Consider the following 10,284-nt stretch of genomic DNA (forward strand, 5'->3'; position numbering starts at 1 on the left):
TGGTCCTTGCCCTTCCGCAGTCATCGTTGTCTCGTGTCCTGATGGGAACGCCAGGTTGCGTGAAAGGCGGGCTCACGTGACTTGATTCTCTCCGTGTCATTGCAACTGTCATGTCTTGTCTGGTCTTCATGCCGAGTGCCTCCCTAATGTCCACTTCAAGTTTGAAGCGGACATGGATGAAAACTGAACGGCGAGCCCCGCAAAGCGGTCAACAGCAGGCGCGCCCGCATTTCGAGTAAGCCTGTACTCGCCGACTGGACCAAACATCTTGCATCAATATAACGTATCACACCATGCAGTTCTTTTTTTTTTTTTTTTTGCCCGGTTCACTTCTTCCTCGTTGTTTCCGCGAAGCGCGTCATCTTTTTCAAGTGTTCTCATCAAGCGTATTGCGGTGAATAACACGAAAGGATTGTTTTTGTGCTGTTATTCTGTGAGAGACAGTTAGAGAAATGAGAAATTTGGAGGGAGGAAAAGGAAAAGAACTGGAGACCTGGGAGCCAGCGAAAGCAGGGTTTAGACCTCGGAGGTTGCTACAGCCTTATTATACCACTCGTAAAGGGCCCCTAAATAGGCTTCCGAAGGCCGCCATTTTAATCGCGCAATCACTAGAGTACCCCTTCACGACATTCAATACCAAATATTACACCTCCGCATAAATCAGGGGCCGCCCAATCACACACAAAAAAAGATCTTCTTCTCTTCCCGTGTTTACCTGCCGATAGTCGTCGCCATATTGCCGCGCTTTGACGTTTGGCAGAATGCTCTGACGCAGCCTGTATGACGCACGAAGTACTGAACAGTACGGTGCCGCTATCGGTGGTTCCCTTTAAATGCTGTAGCCAGTCAGCGTTGCCGGCTTTGGGGGAAACGCGAGTACGGTTCCGGCGAGCGGCGCTCCGGCACCGGGAGCTCGGCATATTTTAGTAGGGACGGATGTCGATCGTCACCATCCATCACACGAGCTTAGCTGAGTTTGTTGACATAGCGCGTCATGTACAAGGTATGATTAACGCTGAAAAACAGGGAGAGTCTCTGCAGACGGAAATGCCGCCACACGCGCGATCGTGGCAAGAACCTGCCTCCATGTGGCCGTCAAGGAGCCCACTCTGGGGTGTATGCACGATACGTCATACACCATAGCAGCTAGAACTTGCCACCGCCCTGTTTTCAGTTTATCAATTTATCAATGCGTCAGAGGGGGTGATAGTGCAGTAAAAGATTTCGCTGGCGATCGTCGTCGGCGCGGCTTCGTAAAGCGGTGGCTGAATAACGATGCTGAGCCTTTTATGCCGACCTCGTAAAGACCTGTGCGCCGCGACGGCGCGCATGCAGAAGCGCTATAACGGTCCGCTGGTCGACGGTGGAAATCTTCAATTACTGTCGTGAGCGAGCATGGGACCACCATACCTTGCCTTCAAGCGTTCGTTTCCGCGACGCGCGCACGGCCGACGCCAGGAGCATGGCCGCACGGAAGTTCGATGCGGGCCGACCGCTGACCGGCCCCGCTCAGCAGTAGCACCAGAAGTTGGCGGAGCATGGCCGTCGACTGCTAAAAAAAAGCATAACGTACCGTCGAGCGGAGCCAATGGCTGCGCGCATTTCGAACCAGCAAGGGCCTTGCTCTGTTTCTCTATAGGTGGTCTTGCACCTGGCCGGTGGCGTCACAGCTTCCACAGTGCTTTGGAGGAGCGATGAAAGGGTAAAAGCTCCAGGCTTTATTGCTGGCCCTTTTTAACGAATGATAACTCGGCTAATAGTCAACGCTTTCAAGCCATTTTTTGCGGCAGGACATTCCTTGGATAAAAGTCCGGCGATCGCGCACGTAAACTCGCAACCTTTAGAATCCTGTTTAGATCCCCATTAGGGTAGAGGCGAAATGAAAACCACCCAACATGCCACTTTCTTTCGATGCCACCGTACGAGTGATGCATTCGTGTCACTGTGTTCCGCTAATTGTCTAGACCTGCTTTCTTTGTTTTAACGGATCGGAACATTACGTTTTTCAGCTGATTGCAGGGCAGAGCACGAAGGCAGTGGCAACAAACTTGAGAATACCGTTCGTTGATTGTGGCAGTCAAAAAATTCTTGTTATTCGTTGTCAGAAAGATAATGCAAGTGATACGAACATTCTGAATTCGAACGTCTAAATGCTCTGCATACTTTAACGTGACAGCCTTCACTTATTTATCCACAATGTGTGCGAAAATTATCACCCTTAATCACTGTGTTGACTGTGATGACTTAGTGAAATAACGTTCACTAAAATTGACCCCGAAGCGTGACGTTAGGCCTAACTTCCACCCGTTGCACAGCTGCGTCGCCCCTCCCTCTACTGCGTACCAACCTGTGCACAAGCGAGTTATAAACTGGAAAATACGGGAGGCTTCAGACATGCTCACACCGATTCGATTTAGCGATTGGAACACTTATGGTAGCACGTAAAATAAAGACAAATGAACCTACACTCCGGGAAAAGGTCAATGCAGTCGTCATATTGATGATGGCGATGGTGATGGTTGTAGGGTTTAACGCGCCGACGCAATGCAGGCGATGAGGCGCACCGTAGTGGTGGGCTCCGGATTAATTTTGACCACATGGGGATCTTTAACGTGCGCCGAAATCTCGCACACACGGGCGTTTTCGCTTTTCGCCCGTCGTCATATTGACACAGGACTCATATATGTGGACAATTCCTCACAGCGCATCTTTGGTATAGCACCATTCTTATAGATTGGCATTGGTAATTTTGTGGCGTAATAGAGTGCGCCCATGGACTCTTTATATATAACAGACAACACCATCCCTCTAAATAAAACAACTTAAACCACGCGCCATTTTCGTTTGCGGCGTCGACCACATTACATATTTCATTGTTTTTCAGACTCCCCATGAAACTTTTCGAACTTTTAGCCCACCAAAATGACTGCAAAACCGTGTCGTACCTACTCGTGTTCAAAGTCCGTTCCACTGCCTTATCTGAATTCAGGTTTCATGTCGGTCGAACCATCCTCACGTACGCTCTTACTCTGAGGATGGAAGCGGCAGCTACCGATCTACAGGGGAAACCACAATACAAAAAGAGGGTGCCAGGCATCTTAGCTGCCAGACGTCGTTGTGTGCGGGGGAAAGGCTGCATGAAAGGGAACTTAATGAGACGTCCCAGCAGGGGCGCCGCCAGGCACAGCCGCGCATATCGACCGCATTGCCGCCTCAAATGCCGATGTCAGCCGCCCGGTCGCCACCACTTAACCACATTTTCACTGGGTGGGTGCAGCGTGATATGCGCGACTACGCAGAACTGGCGGCGCGGCCCGGGACCCCGATCATAACTACGAGCGGTGGTTTCCCAGAAATGATGAGTCGTCGTAGTCGACCAGAACAATCCTTCAGAATCAAAGGTTTCTCGTATTGGACTCTTTGTTTTCGTGTGCGGCGTTGGTGGCACTACTTAAAGGTGGAAAGTAAAAAAAATATATTTTGATAGACTTTACAGCGAAGATGTGGGCCTTTAGTCGGGTGAGGTTTTTTGCTGTTGTTGTTGTCGTTGTTTTTTGCCCGTGTCGGCGCAAAAACTGCAGTGCCACATACCCACAGAACAACACATGCCTGCAGACGGTTATTGGCCGACGTTTTCCCCCAAAATCTTCATGACGTTACGCCGAACGTTACTCTTTGGGGTCTAACGACGTTAGCAGGTCCCCGCAGTTTGGCGGAGAATGAGTTTTAGATTGGTACGCCGGTACGATTTGAATTAGGGCTACTTAACATTAAGCTAACTATGGTCGGAGTCCATACCGGTTCAGGTGCACTGGCAAGCGCCCTCACCCGGAATTCTCCTGACGTTACAGCTCCGCTCAGAGGTCTTGGCACATTGTCAAACTCAAGGTTGGGGCTACCTAACGTTAAGCCTTACAAGGGCCATAGCACAAACACAGAGGGCCATTGGCCAGCTCTTACGCCAGTATTTTCCCCTAACTTCGTGCATAACCCCAGCAGATGAGAACACTCTAGCAGAAGTATATTGCCCAACACTTTGCCTGGGATTGCGGCCAACACAGCACTTAGCGCATGTACTCTCGCCGATGCTGAAGCCAGAGACTAATCACACCGACTGTGTGGATGTCCGTTTAACAGCCAGTGAGGGAATGCTAATCTGCACAGCCTACACCGCCCCTGAGATATCCCAAACAGATATCGACGCGTTAATGTATAGCCACTTTACATGGCTGATACAAGGACAAGACACGCCAATGGTCATCATGGGTGACTTTAATGTAGACGTTGCGAAGAACGACAGCAACGAATGTTCTCTGGCTGTTGCCATAGAACTTTGGACTCGCATTTTTCAAGAGCCCAATCAACCACCCACGTGGTACAGACCATGTTTCGATTCGGTCTCTCGGCCACAAAGCGACTGTCCCCAACCATTACTCTAGACTCTAGAGCAATAAAGGGTGGCATACCCTTATGAGCCGGTCTAGCGGTTTTGCATCTGCTTCGCTGGGCACTTACTCTAGCATGGTAGGGACGGCGCATCAGTTTTTTTATTTTGAATGATCATCATCATCATCATCACCAGCCTATCTACGCCCACTGCAGGGCAAAGGCCTCTCCCATTATTCTCCAATTGCCTCGGTCCTGTGCCAACTGTGACCAATTTATCCCCGCAAACTTCTTGATCTCTTTTGATAAGTAAAGCTTATTTGGTATTGCTATATCGTCAGTACAAAATCTCAAAGTCATTCGCTCATTGTTTTAAAGTCAAGGCGGATTTCTGGGCAAGTTGGTATTCCATTGCAAGACCGTTCAAAGCGCAAAACGTAAACGAGGGACGACGAGAGGGCATGTCCCTGCGCGTGTCCCTGTGCCCTCTCGTCGTCCCTCGTTTACGTTTTGCGCTATGAACGGTCTTTTAAAGTGAACAACTGCACAATCACAAGCACTTTACATTAGGCTAATGTCCTACCCCCCCCCTACTCCCCCCCCCCCTTACCCTTCTCTCGCAATGAACATTTCGTTGAATAGGAAGAATATGAGCTAGTTGGTGCATAATTAACTTTTTACGCTTCAGCTTACAACTTCAACACAGGGGACAGAAAGAGCGGGGTCGACACACAAGGGTGACACTACCGACTGAAGTTTATATCCCACCCCTCGCCTCGTTCGTTCATACAACTCCTACACACGTAGTTGTGATGAAGCGGTGGACACGAAGAGCTTCCGTTTGTCTGTTAGCGCAACCGACCCTACTAACACACGAATTGACGATCTCTTCAATTTTCATGGGTTTAGTTTTCGCGCGCATGCCTATCTCTGTTTTCGTGCGTGCTAATGACGCCATAGAAATCCGCTTAACAACATCTGCAGTCCGATTGGCTCAGTGCAGCCAGACTGGCGTGCACCATCGGGACTGTGGAAACAATAGAAGTCTCCATGTAGAAACAGTGAGAGATCCGCGACTAGCATGGAAGCTTGGGCAAGTTGATGAACTTAGCAGCGTTGCTGAGGGACACGGTCTGAAATAAACAAACAAACAAACAAAAATAACGCCATAATGTAATTAAATAAATCTGGAGCCTGGCTTACAATAACATGCGCATTAAACATGGGTCTTGGTTGCTTCTGTCTTAAGTTTCAGGTAAATCTCAAGACCAGCTAACCGCAAGGTCGGTCCTAGGCATGGTAAAAGAACCCTGCAGAAGGGAAACTCTTCAATACAGACAAAAATAAAACTGCCGAAGGAGGAAGTCACACCCCTTGAGGCCTTCAAACAAACATGTTTTCAAGCCTGAACAGGGACGGTGTCTTCGCTTTTTGTACCTTCCCCCCTCTCCCTGTACTTTTTACGCTGCTTCTTTTTGAAGGCAAACTTCTTGTTTTGGCAGAACATTACGCGGCGAAGAAACCAGGCCCCGCTTCATGCTCTCGGGATCCTTCAGTCCAGAGAGGAAGGAAGGAGGGCCAAACGTCGATGGAAGCTTCCGCCTGGAGCAGCACCGCCTAACAAGAACATTAATTTGGCTTCACTGAGCCCGCACGCCGTATCTTTTCGTCGGAGCGCCACTCAGGTTGCCGTCCTTACCACGGATCCTCCGCCCCTTCCTCCTTGACGTCGTGACTCGAGCTGCAGCTGTATTGCTGCGCTTGACAGCACTCTACCAACAGCGTGCTTTAGATAATGAACGCTGCTCAGAGGCTCTGACTCTGACTCTTTTCCCTATTTCCCTCCTTTATTTTAGCAATAGTGGCACTGTGCGCTTCATTCAGATTTCCGCGAGATGTACATATTTTTTTTCAAAGACAGATAAATGACAGCGAGACATTTTACCGACGTTTCGTCATGTACGCTTGTACGGACCATGCCCTTGCAGAACGCTCGCTTACGATCTCTTTGGATTAGCCCATCCCAGCATGAGCATACTTTTTATGTTCCACTTTGTGGTGGGCGAGTGATGTGTTTAGGTGCTTCAAAAGAGGTTCCACGCTTGCGTGGAATAAACAGTGTTCAGGGAAGATTGGAACGTGTTGCATAATGAACCTTCTAGTTCGCGGTTTAACGTTTCGAAACCCCGTCGAAACGATGTCGTGGCGGGAACAATACAGGGTAGCTCAATAACAGTAAACCTCCTGGGGCTCTTTGGGCGGTACGGCAGGTCATATGAATGAATATTTTCGCATTTCGCCGGCGTTAAAAGCTAGACAGCTGAAAACACGAGTCGCATGCGTAAACCACTTGCCCAGCGTGATATGTCAGCAGGAAGGAGTAGAAACTTTTACCTCGGACTCCTGCTGCTGTTTTTCGTGCTCTCTTTTTCCTGAACTTTCTTTTTTCTTCCGCATTTTTGCCACCAACCTTCTTTTTTTTTATCTGGGCAAGAAACCCCACATGCTTCATTTTCAGTACTCCACATTCGCGCACAACTGCTGCCTTGTGTGTCGTGGTAACAGTCATAAAACCAAAATTAAGCGAAGACCCATTGATAGATTCTCAATAATGCGGTCGCACTGCATTTCTAGGAGTTTAATGTGTGGATATTCGTCAAGAGAGAGAGAGAGAGAGGGAGAGAGAGAGAGAGAGAGAGAGAGAGAGAGAGAGAGAGAGAGAGAGAGAGAGAGAGAGAGAGAGAGAGAGAGAGAGAGAGAGAGAGAGAGAGAGAGAGAGAGAGAGAGAGAGAGAGAGAGAGAGAGAGAGAGAGCTTTAACGAATACTGAAGAAATCAGCCCTACTAATGGGCTTGCTACTCCAGGTGAGGGTGAACAAAGTAAGATGGAAGAGAGAGAGAGAAAAAAATTGGCCACGTATCTGCTCCTTTCATTGCAAATGCCGTCAAAAGACGATAGTCTTTATCGGCTTTTGCGAAGTAAATGCCTCCCTACGCTTTCCCGCTCACCTCTCATGTTGTTCCTCTTGCATCGCGCTCCTCCCAAGGTAAAGACGCCAAATGTTTGCTCAAATCATTTTAAGTTTCCCGCGTTCCACTGCTCCAAACCGGGTGTCTCGATGCGAACGCTGCCGTACGGCGAAGACGAGCGTTAATCGAGGCGCCCTACTTCAACGTTTAAGGAACCGCGTTTCCCTACTCCACGTGCGTTGCAAGCAGAACGTGAAACCGATCTAGTGGAACCTTGCGTAACTGTTGCCGGTTGATTCCTTAAAATGGCGCCAGAAGCTATAGTGGCGCGGGCGACAGCAGGCGACGGCGGAGTGAATTCTTTTTCTGCAGTTGATGAAGTACTTAATTTCGCAAAAGAAAAGCATGTTTGATTTTTTATAAAGGAACACTGCAAATATCACTTCTGTATTGATTTGTTGTCTCATATTTGCGTAATGTCTTGTTCTTCTTCAACAATGTTGACAAGTATGAACATTACACCGGACATAGACGGGTAGGTTTAGCTGTGACTATATAAGACTATTGCGCAGGCATTGTTTTGTTTTGGCCGGGTGGCTGAATCGGGTCACAGACAGACAGACGGACAGACAGACCAAAATTTCTGGGTTTAAGTAGCCCAAGAAAGACTATCGTCTTTTAAAAAGTCTCGGAAGCGTTCGCAGCATGGAGGAAAAAACATGTACGAATGCACCGACGTGCTCCCGCGCATAGTCGCCCGTCTACCGTCATGCGACAACTACTGCTTTTCCCCGAAGACGCTTTCGGGCACCTGGAACGACAACTCTGGCCCTGGTATTTGTTTTTCTTGGAGAGCCTTTCAGTTTGATCATATGCAAATGTCGTTTCAAATCACGTGCCATCAGCCGCAAAGTGTTCGCACAACATCCGACAGATGGCGACGAGTGTACTGGCCAGTAGGAAGACGCAGTGAAACATCCCCCTCGCGATGGGCACGATCAAATGCAGAGCATTTCCGGGGGCGCACGACGTTAAGTAGTTTGCGTTACGTTAATGTTGTTGCACTTGTGGCAACCTGCTGACGAGAGAGCGCTCGTAAGCAGTAATTTGAATGAGTCAACGATATAAGGCGCGTTCATAGCGTCCCATTCTGTGTCGGCTTTGGGGCGCAGTGGTTAGAGCACCGTGTACATTGCGTTCCGCCCGCAGGGTCGAGGGATCGAAACCTGGCGCCGGATAGTATTTCTTTTTTTTTTATATAGTAGGGAGGGGGGCGGTGCGGACTACGGACGTCAACGCGGGTGACATCGTGAGTTACTGAAATGCTCTGCATTTAAAAGGGGGGGGGGGGGGTAAACTGTTTACCGAACACTGGTTGGCGCTGTCATAACGTACACCTGAAACTCCCCCTTGTCCTCTCTCTCTCTGCATGTCTGCGAGCGCTCACAGCCGCGTCTGCCTCGCGAGCTTGATAGGCCCGACGCGCACGCCTTGATTTCTCTTCAGAATCCCGCAACACGGCGTTTGACGCAAACCGTCTGCCAGCTGAATCCACACACCGCGCCAAGCGCCTTGCGTATACCTTCGCAGTGTCTCGGTCATCTTTGCGCGCTTAGCGATGGCTGATGATGATGGTTTGGGTTTAATGGCGCAAGGCCAACAAGGGCAAAGAGCGCCAAAAATACTCTTAGAGATGGCATTGGATGCCTGCCGCTCCTTCCGTTATTCAGCAGCTTAAAGGGGCACTGACACAAAATTTTGAAGGCGAGATAACTTCGGAGATAGATTGGTGGGAACACATATACATCATCTGCAAAATATCAGCGGTGAATACAGCCTAGAACATATTTAAAATCAATTTTGAAGTGTGCGAAACGCAACCGAGCGGCCAGCAGAGGACCACGCGCAAGTGTAAATAAACAACATCCAAACACGTCACGAGTTTGTGTTTGCCGCTTCCGCACTGCCGGCTCGCCGCTCCAATCGGAGGGCCGGAGGGCGGAGCTTCTGCTCTCGAGAACGAACGACCCGATCGTTGGCAGCGGAGGCGCCGTGATTTCGTCAGCTCATCGGGCAGCTGGCCGCGACCAAAGTTCTACAGCGATTCCAGGCACTCTGTTTCTATTACTGTTTATTACCATTGGATGCGGAAACGCGCCGGAGGCACGAAAAGCCCACTGAGCAAGCCGCACGGTCGCTGTGCAGGCGGCGGCCACGGCCGCGAAGTGGTCCACGCCGGCGCAGGTAGCTCGAGTGATAGCTTGTTACCGCTGCACGAAATTGTCCCCAAGTCCCGACCATAGTGGCTTACATGAGAAAGGAGTTAATGATGCGATGGCGGGTTGCATTAAAAATTGCCATCTGCACCGCTTACGAGAGCGGCACTCGAATATCCGCCGCAGTGCTGAGCCGAGCACATCTGTAGGCGGACCTGTAGGCAGGCCGGCCGGCTGCTCCCAGCGCGCGTCTTGCCACCCACCGTCTCGAGCGTCGCGCGTCGTTCTTTAGCCGCGGTAGCATTTGCACTCGCAGCGCCTGCGTCACATCCGCGGTCGCTTTTTAATTAGGCGCCTCACGAGATCAGTACGGGGGGGTATTCGCAGAAACTGCCGTCGATGCGGATTCGACAGTGCTACGGCGGCTCTGCTCTGTAACTGTGATATCCCTCCGACGGTCACGTGGTCAGCTTTGTTCACACAAAATCCACAAAATCCATCGTTTCGCGGCACTCGCTGAAACCGAAACTGCGACTGGCCGCATTGAAAATGCCTCTAATTAAACAACCGTCGCACGCTGAAGCAAATGAGGTTTCTACAGGTTATAAGTAGGTCACTAGCTACTTATCGCAACAAAAAAAACAAGATGCAAAATTTTTGTGTCAGTGCCCCTTTAAGCATTCCGTCGCTATCCACCACATTCTGTTTTTTCC

Source organism: Haemaphysalis longicornis, unplaced genomic scaffold (genome assembly GCF_048455015.1).
Source record: "Haemaphysalis longicornis isolate Haplotype H1 unplaced genomic scaffold, Haemaphysalis longicornis Haplotype H1 scaffold_3, whole genome shotgun sequence".
Classification (NCBI taxonomy): domain Eukaryota; kingdom Metazoa; phylum Arthropoda; class Arachnida; order Ixodida; family Ixodidae; genus Haemaphysalis; species Haemaphysalis longicornis.